The 24,663-nt window shown below is 38.0% G+C and overlaps 1 pseudogene; it reads right to left on the bottom strand.

The window, feature by feature from the left end:
* Positions 1 to 591: 591 nt before the first annotated feature.
* On the bottom strand, positions 592 to 19,196 carry LOC102126140 (alpha-endosulfine pseudogene; annotated as a pseudogene).
* Between the last annotated feature and the right edge of the window lie 5,467 nt (positions 19,197 to 24,663).

Below are 24,663 nucleotides of genomic sequence, written 5' to 3'. Positions count from 1 at the left end.
TTTAAATTATTTAAGAGCCAGGGCAAACTGCAAGAGATACTAAGTAAAGGGGACTAAGTGGGCATTGTAGTTTTAGGCAAGCAAGTCTGTCTTTCTTTTTAAGGATTTTCTAAACCTGCCATAAGGGAAACATGAAGCAATAGCAGCATAAGGGACAAAACACGTAGAAGCACAAAAACATGTCTCATTTAATCTACCTTTCTCAGCTACGTCAGGTTAGCTTTTGGATGTAAAACCTGCCATATTATTCCCAAGGCTCAGCTTAATCAATTTTGGGATATTCTCCTCCAAAAGGAGAAATCACATCTCTCCAGTTTCTCACAAAAGAGAAAGCATTTGCAGCATTATCCAATCTTAGTCTTTCCTATTTCTGGGCCCTACCTGTACTATAGGGAGGATGTAGGAGTCTCAATTTAACCAAAGAAATGGACTCAGAGCCCCCCCTTAACTTACATTACCTTCTCAGCAGCCACTAGGAGAATCAATCATTTCTGCCTAGAAACTGAGATCTGACTAGGTGCCCATTTCATCTCTGCCTATAATACATAAACATCCAGTGGGGTGAGGAGTAGGAGGAGAGGGCAGCCTGGGTTACCCTGTAAGCTTGCTGGTGATAACCAAGGACTTTCTCTGGGGCAGAATGTGGTCACTAGTCACCAGATTCTTTTTTGGTTCTGCACTTGGCAGCTGCTTATTCTTCATCTTGGCTTTGGCCATGTTGTAGTCTCCTGAGACAAAGTGCCTTTCCCTTTCTGTGATCTCTTCATGAGGAAGTCGGAGCCTCTGGGCTCTTGTCCTAGGCTTGGGTATTTGGACTTTAGCTTTGGCTCCTCAACTCTCTCAGAGAGAGTATCTTCTTTATCCTGCATCTTCGTTTCTCCTTGCTGGTCTTCTCCACAGGGTTCTGTCTTTCTTGTTACTGGGATGTGGTGGGACTGAGTCTGTGGAGTGTAGGAGGGCCCAGAAAGTCAACCTGACAAGGGAAAGGGGAAGGGAAACGGGGACAACCTATGCTGCTGCTTTGGCTCCTGTCACTAAGGTTGCTCAGTCAAAATAGCCATAAATTGTTTTTCTGATTTATTTGTATTGTTTATCTGTATTCTCTTGCATCTCACTTAGTTTCTTTAATAAATTATTTTGAATAATTTTCCAGGCATTTCATAGATATTCTTTTCTTTGGGATCTTTTACTGGAGAAGTGTTGTTTTTCATTTGAGGCATCATGTTTCCTTGCTTTTATATATTTCTTGTGTCCTTATGTTGATATCTGTGCATTTGGTATGACTTACTCCTTTGAATTTTATGGATTGGCTTTTGTACAGAAAGCCTTTTTTCTATAGATGTATCTATAGCATTGGTTGGGTAGGATGACTTGGCTTTGATTCTGAGTGGCTGCAGTAGTATAGTGTCTGTATAATTTTTTCTGCTATAATCAGTGTATGTGAGTTCCTCAGTGGCTTAGGTTGCAGTTGTTAGCAGTCTATGGTGAGGTTTTGCACAGGACAGGGATGACAGGAGGGCCAGTCCTTGGATATCAGTGGTGGCAGCAGCTAGCTGGGTGTGCAGGTCTTCAGGTCCCTAAGTAGTGTGTGTGCCAGCAATGGTGGGCCTAGGCAGACCAGTCCTTGGGCGTCCAAGTAGCTTGCTTGGGTGCTGGCAGTGGTGGGTCAGGTGGGCCTTTTGTTCCTGGATGGCATGCATGGCATTGGTGGTGGTAATTGTGGCAGCAGGCCAACCTGAGTGGCATGCACAGGTGCCAGCAGTGGTGGTGGTAGGTTGGCTGAGCTGGTCACCAGGCCCCAGGGAGGTTCATGCGGGTGCTGGTAGTGTGGGCGGAGTGGCCTCATTTCTTATGTCCCTAGACAGTGCACGTGTGCACTGGTGGCAGCAGGCAGGGCAGGCCTACTCCCAGGCCCCAAGGCAGCATGCACAGACAGCAGTGGTGATGGAGTGGGACTGTCCTCAGGACCCCCAGTAATGTGTGCAGGTACTGAAGGCCACAAGTAGGGCAGATTGATCCCTGGGCACCTGGATGACATGCTCATTCATGCCAGTACCCAGGCCCCCTGAAGACGTGAGCAGTGGCCTTGCTGCTAGAGGAAGGGAGGTTGCTTACAGTGGTAGCAGCAGCCCTGGGCATGCAGCTGTCAGGCTCTGGGAGGTGTATGCTTTAGCTCCCCTTGTCCCAGTGACAGCCTCCTTGTTGCATTTCACCTCCTCTTCTTTGGGGTCTAGGATATTGTGTGGCTGGAGTGCTAGGCAACGTGCTGTACTGCTGGGTCCAGTTGACATCATAACACTACAACCCTCCGAGGGTTGGCAGTGGGGCTCCAGGGTTGTGAAGATGCAGGTAGAGCAAGATGTAGTTAGGTGGAAGGTGGGGTCTCATAATGGTGCTGTGCTGCAGTTGCCTGGGTCTCGATAGTGTGTGGGACCCAATGCAAAGTCCATCTCTGGAACCAAGCCCTTGCATGGACTCCAGGCAACTCCCTATATTAGTCTTGGGACCCATGTGGGCTGAGAGGCTCTCCCTTGGCTGGATTGCAGGAGGTTGCATGGGAATGTGGCTCACTGGGGATATTTTGCTTACGTTTTCCCCTCAATGAGGAGTTCCTCCTGGCTCCAAGCCAATACTGACTAGGCTGACTGCTTTGATTCTCTATCCTTTGGTGCTTCAGAGGTTTCCTTGCTGAATTCCTATGTTCTGTCTTAGAAGCTCCATTCAACACGGGGCTATCTACTTGCTCTTTTGTCCTTCTTTGTGGAGCAGGTGAGTGCTGGGTACCTTTAGTCAGCCATTTCGAAGCTATCTAAATTGAAATATTTCATAGATGCCATGCAATCAGTGATATCTTTAATAAATGCCTGAAATTCTATTAAAATCATGGAATACGTTTGTTGTATACAAAGGTACAATGATTATGTAGTTCTGATAATAGTTCATATTGTTTATTATATTTTCTTTATATGGTTTTAAGGTATGAGTAATTTCTTGATTACTCATACTCTTTCTAGATTACTCTTTCTAGATTACTCAAGAAATTAATTTCTTGAAATAAATTATTTACATTCTTAAATAAGGAGATATTCTTAGATGAAATGTCTTTCTTTCTAAGCCACATAATTTTTGTAACTTTAAGAATATAAAGAATATTTTCTTGAGCTATTTTTCATAATTACTTACTCTCAGTAGTATAGAAAAATTATAAATTATAATTAAAATTTATCTTTACATTGAATTCTTAGTCATGCATAGACTCCATATCACCTTTTAGAATTAGAAAGGGGAGATTTAAATAGTATAGACTATTAAATTCACAAAGTAATCACATGAGGGGGATCTAAAAAATGTCTGTAGTCTAAAGTCTTGTTCTTTACAATGTAGTAAAAATATATGAAATACAAATTTGGCTCTGAACTTTAAACTTGAAGAACTCTACAAACAGTACAGGAAATGTGTTTTGAAAAATAGCCAGAAATCAAAGGTCAATTTAATATGCCTAACAAAATGAGAGATTACCAAAAGTGGTTTTCTTTTTTATTCCTTCCTTTTTTTATTGAAGGAAAGCATTCTATCTGTAAATGTCATTCTCCTTAAAATACTCAAAATAATTTCCAAAAGAATAAATCTTTTATTGAGATTTTTACACTGCTTATCAAAAAGTTTTCATTCTCTCTACCTCACTTACTTTTGACATTATAAATGTGTATCTCTTGAAAAGCATCTTTTATTAAATAAATATTTACATGTGACTCAGTCTACTACTAGTCCAGGCAGTATGGATTTAAAGGTGAGAAGACACAGTCTTGATTCATAAGGAGCAATGGGCATTTCCTAATGATTTAACAAGTTTAAGAATCATTATTTTAGAAAGACAACAAATATTTTCAGTCTAATGCCATGTGAAAACAAATTGTATTTTATCGCTGATTTAACGTGGGAGGGTGTATGTGTCAGTTATGTGTGTGTGTCAGTTACATATTATTATATAACAAATTTTAGTGGCCCAAAAAATGTACCATATTTCATAAGGCTTGACAGGTTCATCTGGATTGTTTTAGTCTATTTACTCTTTGTCTCAGCTGAGGCTGCAGACATCCGCAGATCTGACTGGGTTCCACCATCCAATATAATTCATACACATGACTGGCAGTTAGCATTGGCTTGTAGTTTCTTCTTCTCATGACTTCTCAACTTGGCTTAGACTTCTAAGAATGTGGCAACTGGGTTCCAAAATAAAGTATTTCAAGCAATGAAGGCAAACACTGTAAATCCCTTGAGACTCAGTGCCAGAAGTTACATAGTATTTCTTGTATTGCATTCTATTAATGGAAACATATTACAGGGATAGCCAGGTTACTGAGAGGAGAAGTAGAATCCAGCCTTAATAGAAGGAGGAATCAAATAATTTACAGCCATCTTCAAATAACTACAGGGGAAAAGTCTCCATGTTTGGTGAGAAATTGACACGGTACCCTATAAACTGTTTCAGACTCTGCCATTACTTAAATGATTATTTGCTTCTTCTAAACATTGCTCCTTTTTGCACAGTGATTGAAAACAGAGTTCATTGTATTGAACATTATAACTTTTTGATCTGGCACACAGCTTTTGAAAAATATATATAAGTAACATGGCTGCAGGATAATTACCACTGGCACGTAAAAGTAGAAGAAAAACTTAAAAGTTTACATTTCATTTATGGAAGCTCACTGAAAATTTCTAAGTGCAGTTTATAAATACAACTTGTTTATGTTCATTGCTTGGTTAGACTCGAAATGACAGAGATTTTGATGATTGTTACACCACTCATATGGCAGAGATTTCTAGGTATTGCCTCCTTTTCACTTTCTCCTCCTTCCTTAGTGTAGATCTGTATACTTTTAGCTTAACTAAAGGATTACACTTCCAAGGGTCTGTTGCAGTTAGTTGTATGACTAAGTGTCAGTGATCAGCCATAAGAAGTGTTGGGTGAGCCCTTTTTGTCTTCTTTCATTTTACTGTTCAAAGTAGATGATACTGCTGAACAAGGATCGCATCCAGATATGGAGTGGGAAGCTGAAAAGAGTCTGGTTTCCTGATGACATTGTGGAACACTTATGCCAGCCCTTGACTGCCAACCTCAGGATTGCTTTTATGTGAGAAAAATAAACTTCTGCTTGTATAGCTACTTTTATTTGGGATTTTTGTTGTCGCTGTTGTTATAAGGAGCCAAGCCTAATCCAAACTGATTCATCTGCTAGGCAAGTTCTCTATCCTGAACTTAAACTTAATGAAAATATAGTCAATTTTGAGAGTTATCTTTTCTATGGGTGTTTTAAACATGATTTTGCCTTTTTTTCTTTTCTTTTTGACCTGCCGCTTACTTGGTGGCTTCAATGAAAGAAATATTGTATGTGTGCACATGTACTCATTTACATGCAAGGAAAATTAAAGAATTGTTAAAGCTGACCTCAGATAATATTCTGGTTGTTGTTTGCCAAGTACTAATCAGCCAAAAGCTACACCAAAATAACTGAATTCTTTTATGTCTATTGTTTCGATTATCAGAGCTCTATTGAGAATCTCAAGCAAGAAATGAGTAAGTCTAATTAAAAATCAAGTACAAAGTTAAATACTTTAACATTACTATGACTAACATGTAATCAATGGTTGATACAAGTAAAACTTTACAACATTTTATATAAATAGAAATATTTAACAATGGCTCTGAAAAGTTGTATACAAATCTTCGTGTGGACATATATTTGTATTTCTCTTGGGTATATCCCTAGGAGTAAAATTCTGGGTCATATAGTAACTCTATGTTTAATAATTTTAGAAACTACTAGACTGGTTTCCAAAGTGGTTGTACCATTTTACATTGCCAGCAGAAGAGTATGAGGATTCTGATTCCTCTACATCCTTGACAACAATTACTGCTGGACTTTTTGATTCAAGACATCCTAATAGAGGTGAAGTAGAATCTCAAATGTGGGTTTTTGTTTTGTTTTGTTTTGTTTGAGGCACAATCTCCACTTACTGCAACCTCTGCCTCCAAGGCTCAAGCAATTCTCATGCCTCAGCCTCTCAAGTAGTTAGGATTACAGGCATGTGCCACCACGCCAAGCTAATTTTTGTATTTTTAGTAGAGACAGGGTTTCACCATGTTGGCCAGACTGGTCTCAAACTCCTGGCCTCAAGTGATCCACCCAACTCGGCTTCCCAAAGTGCTGGGATTACAGGCATGAGCCATGGTACCCAGCCTCTCATTGTGGTTTTGATTTACATTTCCCTGATAACTAATGATGTCAAATATCTTTTCATGTGCCTATTGGCCATTTGTTTATCTTCATTGGAGAGATAGGTCTATTCACCTCTTTGCCCATGATTTGATTGAGTAGTTTGCCTTTTTATTATTGAGTTGTAAGTGTTCTTTGTATATGCTAGATACAAGTGCCTTGTCAGATATACAATTTGCAAATATTTTCTCCCATGCTGTGAGCTATATTTCTACTTCCTTGATGGTATTCTTTGAAATAATACCTGTTAAATTTTGATGTCTTATTTATCTTTTTTTTTTTCCTGCTTTTGCCACTTGTGCTTTTGGTGTCATATCTGAGAAACTGTTGCCTAATCTGAGGACATGAAGATTTACTCCTATATTACCTTCTAAAAGTTTCATAGTTTTAACCCTTATGGTTAGATCTATTATCTACTTTGAGTTAGTTTTTGTATTTGGTTTCAGATAGGAATTCTGCTGAATTATTTTGCATATGGTTATCTGGTTGTCCCAGCACTATTTGTTGAAAAGATGATTCCTTCCCCACTGGAGGACCTTAGCATCCTTGTCAAAAATCAATTGACCTTCAATGTAAAGGTTTATTCTTGGACTCTCAAATTCTATTCCTTAATTTATATGACTAATTTTATGCCAGTATCACACTATCTCGATTACTGAAGTTTGTAGTAAGTTTTGAAATTGAGAGATGTTAATTTCCCAACTTAGTTCTTCTTTTATTAGATTGTTTTAGCAATTCTGTCTTTTGAATTTCTATATGAATTTTAGAACCAGCTTGTACATTTTTGCCAAAAAAAAAAGGCATGTGGAATTTTTTGGGAATCACATTGAGTCTGTAAATCAATTTGGGGAGTATTGCTATCTTAACAATATTAAGTGTTCCAATATATGAACATAGAATAGGTTTTTTATTTAGTTTTTATTTTTTAATTTATTATTTATTATTTATTAATTTTATTTATTTAGTTATTTTTGAGATGGAGTCTCACTATGTTGTCCAGGCTGGAGTGCAATGGCATGATCATGGCTCACTGTAACCCTGCCTCCCAGGTTCAAGCAATTCTCTGGCCTCAGCTTCTCAAGTAGCTGGGATTACAGGATCCTGCCATCAGGCCTGGCTAATTTTTGTATTTTTGTAGCAATGGGGTTTCGCCATGTTGGCCAGGCTCGTCTTGAACACCTGAGCTCAAGTAATCTGCCCACCTCAGCCTCCCAAAGTGCTGGGATTATAGGGGTGAGCCACGGCACCTGGCCTAGTTACTTTTTAAATACTTATTTCAATGATGTTTTATAGCTTTTTCAGTGTATAAGTCTTACACATCTTTTGTTAAATTTGTTCCTCAATATTTTTGATGCTACTGTAAATAGAATTGTTTTATTAACCTCATTTTCTAATTTTTTATTATTAGCATATAGAAATACAATTGACTTTTGTGTATTGATCTTATATCCTGCATCCTTGATGAATTCATTTATTAGTTTTAACAGTTTTTCTGTGGGTTTCTTATTATTTTCTATATACAAGATAATGTTGGGTATGAATAGAGTCAGTTTTATTTCTTATACTCAGATGCCTTTTATTTATTTTTATTTCATAATTGACCATAATAGAACCTCCAGTACAATGTTGAATTAAGTGGCAAGAGTGGACATTCTTGTCCTGTTCCTTATCTTAGGGTGAAAGCATTCAATCTTTCAGCACCAAGTCTGATGTTAGCTGTGGGTTTTCAAAAATACATGCTCTTTATCAAGTTGAAGAAGTTCTGTTCTAATCTGTACCTGGTTTGCTGAGTATTTTTGTAATGAAAAGGTTTTGGGTTTTGTTTTGTTAAATGCTTTTTCTCCATCTATTGAAATGATTATGAGGGTTTGTCCTTTATTCTATTAACATAATGTGTTACAGTGACAGATTTTTATATATTAGAACAACTTGTCATTCCTGGGACAAATGCCACTTGGTCATGATATATAATCATTTTTATACGTTGCTGGATTCAGTTTACTAGTATTGTGTTAATGATTTTTCTGACTATATTCACAGGAGATGTTGGTCTGTTGTTTTCTTTTCTTCTGATGTCTTTGTCTGGTTTTTGTATCTAGACTCATAAAATAAGTTGGAAAGTTTTTCCTCCTCTTCTATTTTTTATGGAAGAGTTGGCGAACGATTGGTGTTAGTCTATTAAATGTTTGGTAGAATTTACCAGGAAAGCCATCTGGACCCAGGCTTTTTCTTTGTGGGAAGTTTTTTTGATTACTAGTTCAAATTATTTTCTCTTAAAAGGCTACTAAGATTTTAAAATTTCATCTTGAGTTAGTTTCAGAGATGTGTTTTTTTTTCCGGAAATTTGTCCATTTCATTTAGGTTAATCTAATTCTTTGTTATACAATTGTTCCTAGTATTTCCTTATAATCATTTTTAATTTTATAAACTCATTAGCAATGTCCCCTCTTTTATTCCTGATTTTAATATATTTTTCTCTCTTTTTTTCTTGGTCAAGCTAAGCAAAAGTTTTGCCAATTTTCTTAGTCCTTTCAAAGAACTAATTTTGGTTACATAGATTTTCTCTCTTGTTTTTCTAGTCTCTCTTTCAGTTATATACACTCTCATCTTTATTATTTCCTTCCTTCTGCTTGCTTGTGACTTAGTTTGCTCATCATTTTTTAGTTTCTTAAGGTATGAGGTTAACTTATTGATTTGAGATCTTTCTTTTCTTCATATAGGAATTTACAGGTATAAATTTCTCCCTAAGTATTGATTTGGTTGCATCCTATAAGTTTTGGTACATTGTGTTTTTATTTTCATTAGTATCAAATTATTTTCTAATTTCCCTTGCAATTTCTTCTTTGATCCATTGTTTAGTCAGGAGGGTGCCTACCGCTGATGTCAAATTATAGTATCCAGGGGAAAATACTGAAAGGAAATATTTTAATAATTTATAGTGTGAAGTACGTCCTACTCTGAAAACAAATTACTTGCATTTAATAGAACATACCATTGCTCATTTTCACCGCATGACTGTGTTTATTATCACATATTCCAAGATGGTGTGGGTAGATCTCAAGGTTTTCATTACGTTTTCACCACCTACAATATCCTTTATTTTGTCTGATTCAGTTTCAGTTTCTCTGATTGTTCAGCAATCAGTGCAGCACGGTGGTTTTTCTCCTTCATCTTCAGGAGGCCGTGTGGTTAGCAAAGAAAGTCAAACATTTATTATATTTTCAATTTTCAGCATAACAAGAGTTCCAACAGAAGAGGACTGACATTTAGTGGACCTGTAATGTATTTCATGTGTTATTTTAAATTAATTATTTCAAAAGAATATGGTAAGGAAAATTGTTCCCATTTTCCAGTTGAGACTCAGGAAATGTCAGTAGTTTTTCAAAAAGTCAAAACGATAAATAATAGACATGGGATTTAAACCCAGTTTTGTGCTATGTTAGTGCTCATACTCTTTCCACTGCATCTGCTTCCTGAGGAGCAAAGAAGGAGGCCCATCACTACTAGATTTGGGGAGTTTTATAATTAGCACTAGAAACATGGTAGCTATGTCAGGTTCCACAATCTTTCTTTACTTTCTCAAAGCTTTTACTTTTTAATTATCTGTTAATTCTCAACTAAATGTTCTCTACCAGATGATCCACTTTAGAATGTGTTGGTTTCCAGAGTGTTTGATACTATAATTCTTCTTCTTTCTATTAGATCTGTTTATTGCATTATCCACATTCTAGCCATGATTTACATGCCACCAAATCTTGGGGGTACCTAAGATAGCATCTGTAATTTTGCTGCAAAATCCTTTGCCTGTTATTTTTCATGTTGTATCCCAGTAGATTTGAAGTTAATAGTACTATTCCTATCATTTTACTCTATCCTTCGCCTGTTCCTATTCTTTTTGTCCTAGCTGTTGGCCTTCCCCATCTTGTCATACTTTTATGGTGTTTTCTTCATTTCCATGGTCAGCTTAAAGCTTATAAGTTTAGTGGTTAAGATGGATTCTGGTGTGCATAGAAGTAATTAAGGTACACTATTATTGTAGTTTAAAGGTTGTATATGATAAGACATTTTGTTTTTACTGTATGTTTTTACTGAATGGTCTATTCCCCATCCCAAGGCAAGCATGAATAAAAATAGGTTAAACGGGAAAAAAGAAAAAGATGTATTCTGAAACTAGACTGTTAGATTCAAATTCTTTCTCTGACAACTGACCCGAAATGTAAGAACTTGGGTATGTTACTTTACCACTTAAACCTACCTTACAGGGTTATTGTGAACTTAAATAAGTAGACACATGTAAAATGCTTCATCAGAGTTCAGCATACAGTGTTCAACAGCTTTAACTCTTATTTCTCTTATTAGTATTATTCATTAAGTCAGTCACTATGATTCACATATAATTTTCTTTCAGTAAGAGCATAAGCTGGAACCTAGAATTGTAATATTTTTTAAAGAATTTCTACATGATTAGCCACTAGCATCCTACAATCCTCTCACTTTTTTACTATCACATTCATAGCTTTTCTTAAATAAGTTTTTATATATTCTGGGAATCTGGCAGCATGCCATAGTAGAAGAATTTAGGGTATTGGGCTAGAAAAGAGATTTGTAAACTTAATAGGGTCTGATTTCTCCTTGTTTGATCAAGCACAGGACAATCAACATCCTTCCAAAGGTTTGGGCTGCCTTTAATGAATGGGATGCATCCTTATATGATCCCAGGAGGGCACACTTCCTCCTCTCTTCCACTAACTAACCTCTCCACCATATTTTGATTTTCCTGGAACTCTGCATCTTCTATAACAAAACGCATTTCTCAAGGCTTGTCCTTTTGCAGAGAGATCTTTCTTAGAAAAACAAAGCATAAACTCTGCACGATATTGGATCAGCTCTCTTTAGCCTTGAGGTGAAATATAAGCTTTTTTGTTTCCCTATGGATACAACTTTTACAGGATATATGGGTAGAGGATTAGAAGAGAAATGCTTTTGAGATGAGGACTCAGCTTTTCTGGTTCACCAATTTCCTTCTGTTCTCTATGCCTTCTCCTACCCAACCTTCTAATTGAAGGTAATTTCAAGTAACAACAGCTTTCTTCAGCAACTGCCATGGAATGAAAATCATATGAGACATTTGTAAAATTATAGTTTTCAGGGTCTGACCTTGAACTCTTCAATCAGAATCTCTAAGTTTGAGGTTATACAAAACTGTATTTTTAAAAATTCCATCCAGAATATACACATTTTCTCTATTTTTTTCCTTTATATACCTGATAGTAAATACATATGTGTACATATATATTTAAATAAATTTTTTTATATGTATGTGTATATATATGTTTAATGTTAATACAAGATGAGCATCTTACTATATTGCCCAGGCTGGTCTCAAACTCCTGGCCTCAAAAACCTCAGCCTCCAAAGTAGCTGGGATTACAGGTTCAAGCCACTGCACAAGGCATGATAGTAAAATTTGAACTACTGGGTTTATTTTTTTACTTTTTAAAAATAATTTTTCTTAAATTATTCAAACTTCTCTCTGTTAGTTTACCTTCTGGGAGATTTCGTTGCTGTATTTCTATCTTTTTTATTTAAAAGCTTATTTCAAAAACTGATTTCTAGGTACACTTCTTGTTTTCTAAATGTTATAAATTTCTTGTTTTATGCAGGCGGGCAATATCCTCTCCCTATCTTCAAAGATACAAAGTAGCTTCAGTTTCATCTGGGGTCAGTTTTCCTATTTGTTTATTTTGGTTTTCATCTTTAATGTTATATATTATTCTCATCTTCTGGTGACTATTGGGGGAACCTGCCCCCGATAGTTAACGTGGGTTCTTTTCTATTTCCCTAAGTGTCTCGGCTGGTCTGAGAAACAAAGGGAAGGAGTACGAAAGTGAGAAATTTTAAAGCTGGGTTTCCACAGGAGACGTCACATGTCGGCAGGTTCTGTGATGCTTCCTGAGCCGTAAACCCAGCAAGTTTTTATTAGCAATTTTCAAAAGGGAAGGGAGTGCACGAATAGGGTGTGGTTCACAGAGATCACATGCTTCACAAGGTAATAGAATATCACAAAGCAAGCAGAGGCAGGGAGAGATCACAGGACCACAGGATGGGGTGAAATTAAAATTGCTAATGAAGTTTTGGACACGCATTGTCATTGATAACATCTTATCAGGAGACAGGGTTTGAGAGCAGACAATCTGTCTGACCAAAATTTATTAGGCGGGAACTTCCTCATCCTAATAAGCCTGGGAGCCCTACAGGAGACCAGGGCTTATTTCGTCCCTTTGACTTCAACCGTAAAAGACGGCCGCCTCCAAGGGGGCCGTTCATAGACCTACCCTTAGGGGCACATTCTCTTTCTCAGAGATGTTCCTCTCTGAGAAAAAGAATTCAGCGATATTTCTCCTATTTGATTTTGAAAGAAGAGAAATATGGCTCTGTTCCATCCAACTCATTGGCAGTCAGAGTTTAAAGTCTTATCTCCCTTGTTCCCTGAACATTGCTGTTATCCTGTTCTTTTTTCAAGGTGCCCAGATTTCATATTGTTAAAACACACATGCTCTACAAACAATTTGTGCAGTTAATGGAATCATCATAGGGTCCTGAGGCGACATACATCCTCCTCAGCTTACAAAGATGATGGGATTAAGAGATTAAAGTAAAAACAGGCATAGGAAATCACAAGGGTGTTGATTGGGGAAGTGATAAGTATCCATGAAATCTTCACAATTTATGTTCAGAGATTGCAGCAAAGACAGGCGTAAGAAATTATAAAAGTATTAATTTGGGGAACTAATAAATGTCCATGACATCTTCACAATTTATGTTCTTCTGCCACGACTTCAGCCTGTCCCTCCGTTTGGGGTCCCTGAATTCCCGCAACAGGTGACCTTGGATATTGAGTCAAATTTAATATCTAAGAGGGATTATTGGGTAGGAACTCTGTTTATGGATAGAGTTAGTACTACCAGGCTTCTTTCAGAGCGAGTGTTAAGGGAGCTACCTATTTTTGTCAAGTGTCAGAAATAGGAGGACTGTACCGAAAGGCACTAACACACTCAGTAGCTATCCTAGTTATCTCTAGATTTTTTTAAACCATCTAACAATTATATCTTCATTTTTCCTTTTTCACCTTGGAAGGAGATACAAGCTATTTAAAATATTCTGTATAAAAGGGTGGGGAAATGGGGTAAGGTAAGTTGGAATCAACTTTTTTGGTGGTACACACAAACCTCTAATCAATTCCCCTATTTTCTGCCTCCGTTTTCACTCCTGTCCTTTGTCTTACCTGCTTGTTGTCTCAGATCTAGAGCCTTGATTGATTTTCTACTGCGCTGAATCCCATTTTGTTTCAACTCTAGGCTATGGCTTCCACAAATTTGTCTCATTTATCAATACTATTTTCACGTGCTTTTCTCTTGCAGAAATATGTTGAAATAATTCATTTGCTGAAGCCTCTATGTCGTGTTAATAGGCCTTAGTTATCTGTTACTGTCATTTGAATGGATATCAATAGAGAGGAGAGACAAAGCATATGCACAGCTGACCCACTATCTTGGACAGCTGATATAGGTTGCTCGGCAGTGACAGTTATTCCAAGTGGATGTTCCCATCTTTTGCAAGGCTCAACCTTGAATTCAGTTCTGATTTCGCTAAATTAGCTTGATCATGTGATTCTCCAAGATTCTTTTTACTGAGATGCTCTCCCACTGATAAGAAGTGTCTTCTTATCAAGGAGCATTTTGGTGTCTTCTTTTGTTCTGGCCCATGTGTACTGTATCTGCCAAAGATTTCCTAATTTCTAATGTAGCTACATTTTTTCCCCCCATATAGACCATTTAAATAGAAATCTGTCCAGACTGGAGATAAATGCCCATCTCAGTTGCCATTTGACTAGAAATCCTCTCCAAGCTGTTGTGGGGTGAGTTGTCTTCCACTCACACCCAATTCTATATATTAAAATCCTAATACCTAGTACCTCAGCATGTAACTGTCTGGGAGATAGGATTTTAAAGAGGTAATTAAGTAAAACTGAGGTCATGAGGGTAAGTCCTAATCCAATATGACTATTGTCCTTCTAAGAAGCGATCAGGACACAGACGGGCATGCAGAGGGAAGATCATGTAAATACATAGAAGGTGGCCATCTGCAAGTCAACAGGAGATGCCTCAGAAGAAACCAACCTTGCTGATACCTTTTTCTCAGACTTCCAGCCTCCAGAACTGTGAAACAATTAATTTCTGTTGTGTAAGCCTCCCAGCCTGTGGTACTTGGTTATGGAAGTCCTAGCAAATGAATAGACAAGCTATTAATTGAGACAAGCTCTTGTCTTAAGACAAGGACATTAAGATACAGCAAGGAAGACAGCTAATGAGTGGGGATGGTAGACTTACACTCAGGGCTTCTGACTCCCTCCTAATTCTCTTTTGTATTACACTACCCCTGTCTTTCTACTAGCTGGTTCCTAGAACATATATTATCCAAGGGTCACTAATAGCATGGACCACAGGTCCTGTATCAATAGTTCATTCCATATATCTTTCAGTTTTACATTCTGACTGTTGAATTTCTCTTATTTATGTTGAGCTGAAATTTGTAGCCCAGTAGCTAACACTGGTTGGTGCTGGATTTTCCTTGAAGAAACAAGAATAAAGGTAATTATTTTCCATGTAGTAAGTCTTCATTAGCATACTTTCCCCTTTATCTTCCACCCCATAATTGCTTGTCATTTCTGACTGAGCAGGTTCCTTCAGCATCTTCTTTTTAAAATCTTTTAAATTACAGTAAAATACATATAACATAAAATTTACCATTATAGCCATTTTTAAGTGCACAGTTCAGTCGTACTACATACATTCACATTGCTGTGCAACCATCACCAATATCCAATTTCAGAAATCATTTTATCTTGCAAAACTGAAACTCTATACCTATTAAACAATTCCTCATTCCCCTTACCTCCTGCTCTTGCCAACCACCATTGTACTTTCTGTCTCTATGTTTTGATTTCTCTAAATACCTCATATAAATTGAATCCTGAAGAATTTCTCTTTTTTTGTGTGTGACTGGCTCATTTTACTTCACATAATGTCCTCAACCAGTTTCTTCTATAACAGGATTTGTAGCTCCCTCCCAATTTCAGTCATTCTTCTCCGAAAACTCTTTGTTCATATCCCATTCAAGAAAGTGGAGTTCAGACAGCACATATTAATCCAAGCATAGTCTGAGAGGCAGAGAAGAGAATTCATTCTGGATATTATGTTTCTAATAAAGAACATGTGAGATCTTTTTGATTGCCTCCTGCCACTGTTGACTCATTGAGCTTTACTATCAACTAAGTCCATTAAGGCACTTCTTCCCACTGTCCAGCCCCCTACCATTGTGTATCACTAGGCACAAGGAACATTAGCAATTGCATATCAAGGTCATAATGAGACTGAAAAAAGGATCTGCATAAAAAATGAATTTTCTTATGCAGTTTCTTCTACAATAGCATTTCACATTTCCATTAAATTCTAGTCCATAGGTAGAATCAATGCAGTGACTTTGGGAGATAGAAAGTAATAAAAATTATTAATATACACTGACCCTGCTTTCCAAACGCACATTCTGTAATGACCCAGAATTACTATGCTGAGCACATTTTTTTTCACTGAAAGCACAAACATATCAAATTGAACATTTTTTCTTTTACAAATACACACTTGTTTGCATTTAATAGTCAGTTCTCAAAAATGATGCCAAGCCACAATTATATGTATGTGATAAAATAGGTTGTGAACCCAGGTATGGTCATTTGTTATTAATGAGAATACTAAAGTTTTATAAATGAGGTACCTTTTGTTAAAACTTAAGGTGGATCGAAGGATATCTCTCTCATTTGTTTTCTGGTATGGAAGGAAAACGGCTGAGTTATAATTAGTTAGCGAGGCGGAAATTGTTCATAATTCAGTCTTCTTGGAATGCAACTGTTATTAATGTACTGATAATACCTGAGGGATTATGAATCACTTAAATAATTTTAAGTTGCAATTTTAATTATTTTTTATTTTACCAAGTGGATAAATTTATTATAAGGAAGAAAATTATAAAGAAAGTGTAAATAGGAATGTGAATCTTATGTCTACATTACATCCATAGGACTATTTAGAAATGCTTTAGTTCCCAGCTGTTTCTTTGTTTCATCAAAATCTGTGTAACCATGGGAATGTGAACATGTGAATATCACCCATCCCATATATTAAAACCATATATGTGTGTGTGTGTGTGTGTGTGTGTGTGTGTGTGTGTGTATGTATAGAGAAAGAGAGAGAGAATCACTAATGAAGGCAATTTGGATAATATATATAGCTGGGAATACAAATATAATATTTTACATTGTAAAAACCTTATAATGTATAAGATTATATTTTACAAGACACTTGAAGTATTGATATTTAGGCAAGTGACTATCTCATGCTAGTCAAATTCCCTAAGTATGTAATTCACTGACTCCTGCTAAGACAGCATTTTGGTAAAGTAGTCATCAAGATAGATGGCATTTTGACCTGTGAAATGGACAGACTATATAGTATTAAGTTTAACTTTGAAGTTGGAAAATTGTTTAGTGGTGTCATAGTTTGCTAAGTTTCCCCCTAAATACCTATAGCTTCTTAAAGCTATAGGAGACTTTCAGACAATATCAGCACCTTCAGAAAGTACATATTACTCAGGAAATGATACATTTGCTAATAAAAATAATTTATATATTCATTTATCAATAAATAGGTTCAGAGAATCATCCTATACTTTTTGTTGAGAATCATGTACAAAAAATGTAGTCAAGGTACCCAAATTGTCTTTCTAATAGATCATTTCTTATCAGCTTTACTTGGTCCATAATTTTCAGTGTGACTAGTTTTTTTTCTGATCTTTAGTTCATACTTCAATTAAGTAGTATTTTATTGATAAAAGCGTTTTCTAATTAAATTACAGTCATGTGCTGCATAGTGGGTTTCAGTCAACAACAGACTGCATATATGATGGAGTCACCTAGTAAGCTAAGGTTCATTTATTATTGAAGAAATAAAAATATTTTAAAATAAATTTAGTGTAGCCTAGGTATGCAGTGTTTAGAAAGACTAGAATAGTGTATGGTAAAGTTCTAGACTTTCACATTCACTCACTACTCACTCACTAACTCACTCAGAGCAACTTCTAGTTCTGCAAGTTCCATTTATAGTCCATTTATAGTAAGTGCCCTATACAAGTGTACCATTTCTTATCATTTATATAGTATTTTACAGTCCCTTCCCTATGTTTAGGTATCTTTAGATATGCGTACTTTCCACTGTGTTACCACTGCCTGCAGTATTCAGTACAGTAACATGCTGTGCAGGTGTGTAACCTGGGAGCAACAGGTTATACTGTATAGCCCAGGTGTGTAGTAGGCTATACCATTTAGGTTTGTGTAAATACACTCTGATGTTTGCGCAATGACAAAATCACCTAAAGATGCATTTCTCAGAATGTATGTCATTGTTAAGTGACATGACTGTATTCTACTTAAATTGCATAAAAATCTCAACTTTCTCTTTTAGGATGAATATAGATTTTACTGCTTCTTGTCTTTGTTCTTTATCTTTGTGCATCCACTTGTGTATTGTTTTACCCTACTGTATTTTATCACTTATTGTTTATTATTATTATTTTTTGAGACAAGCTCTCCCTGTGTTATCTAGGCTGGAGTGCAATGGTGTGATCTTGGCTCACTCCAGCCTCAACCTCCTGAACTCAAGCAATCCTCCCACATCAGCCTCCTGAGTAGCGAGTAGCTGGGACTATAGGCACATGCCATCACTCCTGGCTAATTTTGTTTATTTTTTGTAGAGACAAGGTCTCACTATATTGTTCAGGCTGGCTTCAAACTCCTGGGCTCAAGCAATCCTCCCACCTTGGCCTCCCAAAGTGTTGGGATTATGGGCATGATCCACTGTGTCCAGCCCCCACTATATTTTAATTTATCACTGCCTGTACCCCTCTTCAGCAGCTATAATCTTCATTATTTCCAAGTTTGAATTGACAGAATTTAGCTTCCTACTAAATGACTGGAAATTAACTTTCTCATATACAAAATGTCCCCAGGTTTTGTGAATAGGTAGCAAGGTTTCAGTGTGACACTATTTGAGGTTCTGTAGGCAGTTAATGAAGTTTTTCTTTTAAAGAAATCTTTTCCTTTTCACTAAATGGCCTCCAGATTGCTGGGCTGGCTGGACTGGTGTGCTCTTAGCAATACCCTCAGGGCCTGACATAGGTGGAGCTTGCCCCTTTCCTGTGCTGCTGGGGTTGGTATCCTCCTGCTGTTGCTGGACTTGCTCCCATTATTACTGCCTCAAGCCTCTGCAGTCAGTTCTCTTCGTTGCTCCCTTGACACTTTGCTGTACTCATCTTTCCCAGTCTTCCAACTAATCTGCCTTTGGTGCTGATAGGCCTTTTTTTTTTTTTTTAAGATTTTATTTTCTTTATCCGGATAGGAAATTAGACATTTTACCAAGGTCTAACAATGACTGATTCTTCAAAGTGAGCACAGTCTTTTAAACTCAGGCGATGTATGCAATAACCTTGTGGAACCGGTTCAGCCAGATCTTCACTTGCATGAAGGCACAGGGTCTGTCCTTTTCTTTCCAGAGGCCCCCTGTCATATTCCACTGCCAGTTTCTGTTAGGCCTGACTTTTATAACAATGGTATTGCCTTCCTTATGGTTATGAAACCAATCAACTGCACACCAGGTGTGTAGCATTTCCATACTAACTTTCAGCAGCTGACATCACCGCCGATGCAGGTTCATGCCGTCTTTGGGCTATGCCACCTTTAGCATGTTGATTCTTCTCATATTGGCCCCAGCATGGACACAAGATGACTGTAACAGCTCCAGACATCACACAGTAAGTTTCAGTGTCTGAAAGAGTGTCTATCCTTTTATAAGAGCCGAGAACACTCCTCTATAAGTCGCCCAGCAGTTTTACGTTCACATTTCAATGGTCAAAACAGCATTGTTGGACCTGCTCTGAAACTGGGAAGGGAAATGGAGTGGCCTTGATTGGCTTATGCTACCCAAGATTTATCCCCAGAGTTGAGGAGGGGCCTAGGTTCTCCTGAAACACATGGATTCTTATACAGAATCCAAGTTCTATTACTAAGAAAAGTCCAGGGATAGGATTGGCTATAGAATAGGCCCCAGTCATGTCTGCTGCTGGAATGAAAAACTTTGCTTGAGCAGATAAGAACTGTGCCCAAAAAAACTGAGATGAGCCTTTGGGAAATAAACTGTCCAAAAGGCCTTCTGCCAGACTGCTCTAGCAAAGTGTTCTTTTGATTCCTGTTGCATTTGTTAATGTAACACTTACTGACACTTAGCACACCTGACCTTTTGGGGTCAATTATCCTATGTTCTGTTTCCCCAACTAGACGGCAGATGAATATTTTAGCAGGTTGAGATTCATGAAAGGGCAGTGCAGCAATTAGGTATCTCACCATGTTTCTAATCTCAGTTGCCTTCCATGTGCAGAGCAGAGACTGGCCCTGAGCACTGGATGAAGTCAGCTGACTGGTCTTGCCTTCCTCAGTGCAGAGCCTGCAAACTGCCAGTTGTGGGCTGTGTCAGGCTAACAGACATGCTGTTTTAACATTACAATGTTTTTTAATTTTTTTTTTAAAGAAAACTGAATAGTTTTTAACATTTAAAAATTGGAAGATGTTCTATGAAATCTTGATTTCTCTTTTTTTTTTTTTTTTTAAATCTGATACTATGACACCACTGAGTCCATATCCTTTTAGAGCAGCAGCTGGCTTGGGCTGCCCAGTGCTGGCCTTTTTAGAGTGGAGCCTGGGCTCTCCTGTCTTCCAAGGTGCTGCCCGGATCTTGTTCTCCTCACAATAAGAGCATTTAAGGTACCTGTTGGGTTTCTGTAACATTTATGTTTTCGATTGCTATTGTACATCATCCTGTATATTGACGCCATGTTAATTTTTAAAAATCTGCTGCTGCACACTTTTGATTACTTTCGGTTGTCTTTTTTTTTTTTTTTTTTTTTGAGACAGAGTTTCACTCTTGCCCAGGCTGGAGTGCAGTGGCAGTGATCTCTGCTCACTGCAACTTCCACCCCCCGGGTTCAAGCGATTCTCCTGCCTCAGCCTCCTGAGTAGCTGGGATTACAAAGGCTACCACTGCTTCTGGCTAATTTTTGTGTTTTTAGTGGAGGGTTTCACCATGTTGGCCGGGCTGGTCTCAAACTCCTGACCTCAAGTGATCCACCCGCATCGGTCTCCCAAAGTGCTACAATTACAGGTGTGAGCCACCGCACCCAGCCTCAGTTGTCTTTAAATAAAGTTTCAGCCTCCTTGGTAGTGTTTTGCCCATCACATACATGGAGATTCCCTATCTCCACTGCACATTGCCATTCCTCAAACAATGGTATCCCTACTTGCTTCCATGACTTTGTTAGAAAACGCGTTGGGTCTGGAACACCTCTGTGGTAAGCTAAATAATGCAACTCCTGTTCACCAAAGATGTCCATCTCCTAATCCCTGGAACCTGTGAACATGTTACCTTCCATGGCGAAAGGAGATTTTTGCAGATGTGATTTAGTTAAGCATTTTAGGATGGGGAGATTATTTTGTATTACCTTGGTGAGCCTGATATGATCACAAGGGTCTCCTTATAAGAGGGGACCAGATTGGAAGAAGGTAATGTGAAGTCAGAAGGGGAGTTTTTAAAGTGATGCAATTACAAATTACGAAATGCCAGCCGGGCGCAGTGGCTCACGCCTGTAATCCCATCACTTTGGGAGGCCAACGTGGGTGGATCACAAAGTCAGGAGTTCAAGACCAGCCTGACCAAGATGGTGAAACCCCGTCTCTACTAAAAATACAAAAATTAGCCAGGCATGGTGGCAGGCGCCTGTAATCCTAGCTACTCAGGAGGCTGAGGCAGACAATTACTTGAACCCGGGAGGTGGAGGTTGCAGTGAGCCGAGATCCCGCCGCTGCTCTCCAGCCTGGGTGATAGAGCGAGACTCCATCTCAAAACAAAAGCAAAATGAACAAACAAAAAAGAAATGCCAGAGCAGCCATTAGATGGTGTAGGAAGCATGGGTTGGCCTCCAGAAGTAAGCAGACCTGCTGACATTTTTAACTCCCTAAGATGAAGTTTAGACTTCTGCCCTCCAGGACTACAAGAGTAAATTTGTGTTGTTTTTAAGCCACCAAGTTTGTGGTAATTTGTTATAGTTACAACAAGAAAATCACTATAACTTCCTTCCTCTATCTTTCCTTATAAATGTTACCTTCTCATTGAGATCCTTGGGAATCATCAAAACGTGCACAGTCTCACTGATTTTATGAGCATACATATCTTAATTCCCCTACTAGTTTGCAAGCCCATTGAGAATAGACCCTTTGTGATTCAATATGATGCTTTTCCCAGAACTTACTGTTATTATTTTTGAGATGGAATTTCGCTCTTTTTGCTCGGGCTGGGGTGCAATGGCACGATCTCTGCTCACTGCAACCTCCGCCTCCCAGTTTCAAGTGATTCTCCTGCCTCAGCCTCCTGAGTAGTTGGGATTACAGGTGACTGCCACCATGCCCGGCTAATTTTTTTTTTTTTTTTTGGTATTTTTAGTAGAAACAGGGTTTCACCGTGTTGGCCACGTTGGTCTCCAACTCCTGATCTCAGGTGATTCGTCAGCCTTGGCCTCCCAAAGTGCTGGGATTACAGGTGTGAGCCAATGTACCCAGCCTTCCCAGAACATATTTAAGTGCTTGATCATGGCTAATAGTTAATAAATATTTGTTGAGCGAAAGAAAGGGAAGACTAGGAATAGTAGTGGCCAAAATGGCCATGAGGTGCAATTATAGGTAAGTTTAATAGTATGCTTAAATAACAATGGTTTATATGGCTTGGTATCTTGGAATTTTAGTACCTCTAGATTAGTTGAATTCGCCTAATGAACTTTCAGGAAAGGATAAAAGAAGAGAGGAAAAGAGATGAGAGGAGAGGAGAGGAAAACTTGACAAAAAACCCAAAGAATAGACTTTCTCTGTTTCATCTTTATTTTGGGTGTGGTGTGAATCACAGAAAGACATTTCCTGTTGGAGCACTAGGATAAGCAACTTTTCTCATTAAGCTTTCAATTCCACTTCTATTGATGGCTTGTCCTAGATGGTATAGATTATAGAATTCTAAAGGCATGTTTGTCTTATGAGAACTTTGGTCAAGAATGGCATTCTACTCTAGACGTTGTAGATTCCCGTAGCAAATGAGGTCAGGAAAATTTTTCTTTGTTTTTGTGACACGTATTAGGTCACAGCTGTCTAAGTGAACAATGTACTATTTCAGTGCTACTTACACATTGGCATCCAAGCAGTTCATCTCCAGGGAAAGTTACACATTTGCATAATGTCACTGAAGGTTTGTGTTCCTGTATTAACTGACAGAGATGGGCAATGACAGGCTACCAGGCAGCTGGGTTGATGGCAGAGCCTCTGAAAATAGAGAGTGCACATTCTTTCAAGATAACATCGGCCTTCAATTAAGGGAAGATAGGAAGATACCCAAAGGAAGGAGAACGGGGAAAGGAGAAAGAGCGAGCTACTAAAGAGCTGGAATGATAGATGGTAGCTTTGATTACTGAAGGAAGGAGGGAAGCAAATGTTTTCATTATGTTGGACTTTGGATGACAGAATGTGATACTTGGTACACATGGATTAAGCATATTATTTAACTCAGGGATTAATGAAAGCAGAGAACAAACAGATTAAGATTAGGCTAATGTTATTACTGTTGTTTTTCCTTGTGGATTACAACTTAAAATCTTGTCTTTCTTATGCGGAACCGCAGTGAAATGTGACTTACCATCTGTCCCTGTGTAGGTTCATGAGAACAAACTTTGTTTATACATCTTGCCCATTCTGATGGAGAACCCAGCACTTGATCTAATTCTTCAAAAAATCCACTTTACATGAGAACAGCTTAAAAATGAGACATGAACATTACTTATTTTATAGGAAATATGATTTATATGTGTGTATGGGGCATTGGTGGTGGTGGTGGTCATATCACACAAATCACCAGCTCTGTCTCAGCAACTGCTATGAAATGTATGTTCTGAAACTCACTGAAAAAAAAGGCCTCCAATTAATAGGGCCCACCAATTATAAAAGGCAGATAGCAATTACGTTTTGTTACTTATGCATTCCTTTGGGGTTGCAGCCGACACCTCATTGGCTCAGTGTCTTAGGTTGTGTTCCCTAGAAGCAAATGCTGAAATGGAGATTTGAGCACAAGTGATTTATTGAAGGTGTTTCCAAGAGAAACTGGAAAAAGAGTGAGGGATGCAGAATGCAGAAGAGGAAGAAGCCAAGCAAAGGTACAGCCTTAGGTGAAGTCCTAGTCTTGCCCCTATCCAGTGGTATAGAAATTACACCTCACAGTTGGTGATTGGAGGCAAGAAAGCTGGACTTCCATTCTCTGGTACCATTAATCATTGACCAAGAGCCAACTCAATGGGCTATAAACCCTCATGTATTTGAGGCTTTCCCTGTGTACAGTTTCCTGAGCGCCATCCCTCAAAGAAGAAGCACTGCTGTGGACCCTGACAGGCAATCACACATTGAAGCTGGGGAAAAGGGGGGACAAAGAAACAGGAAGAGGGATCCAAGAGAATCTTAGCTAAATGCTGACACTGACTGCTACACTTATCAAAGTACTCTTTTCAAATACCAAGTGCCTCTTCAAGGGGAATTCTTGATAACAACATTTCTCTCTCTCACTTTATTTTTATTGCCCTTCACTAAAAGATTTTCCTGCCCCTGATTACTATAACAGTATTAATTAAGGCAAATTGCCCTGTAAAAATGGTATAGAAAATGAAATGGGCTATACAGGTCAAAATTTGCTGTCAACATGAACTCTTTATTCCCTTGACTCCGTTTGAATACTTTGCCCAAACTGACTTCTTGGATTCTGGTCCTGTGCCCTAAGGACTTAGTTATGGTATTTCTGGATTTTTTTTCTGGTAACTCTGTAGCCTTACTGGTTTTGAAGTGAATATGTCAACAAACTGCTTTCCTTTCCTTCCGTGACCTCCCTAGGTTTTAACTTTGTTGTGCATTACTAAGATTTTTTCCTAGCTTGTTAATGATAATGGCCATAATAGTAAAAGTGACGACTATCATTTATTGAGTTCTTTTGTGTATCAGGCAATTTAGAAATAAATTCTCACAGTGTCCTTGATAATTGGGTATTATTATTTTCTTTTTATGAATGAAGAAACTGAAGCAAAGTGGGAGAAAAATAACACTTTCCCAAGGACCTCTCCTTTTTTTCAACATGCTACATTGGGG

Source organism: Macaca fascicularis, chromosome 12 (assembly GCF_037993035.2).
Source record: "Macaca fascicularis isolate 582-1 chromosome 12, T2T-MFA8v1.1".
Taxonomy (NCBI): Eukaryota; Metazoa; Chordata; class Mammalia; order Primates; family Cercopithecidae; genus Macaca; species Macaca fascicularis.
This window is presented reverse-complemented; position numbering and strand designations above follow the sequence as displayed.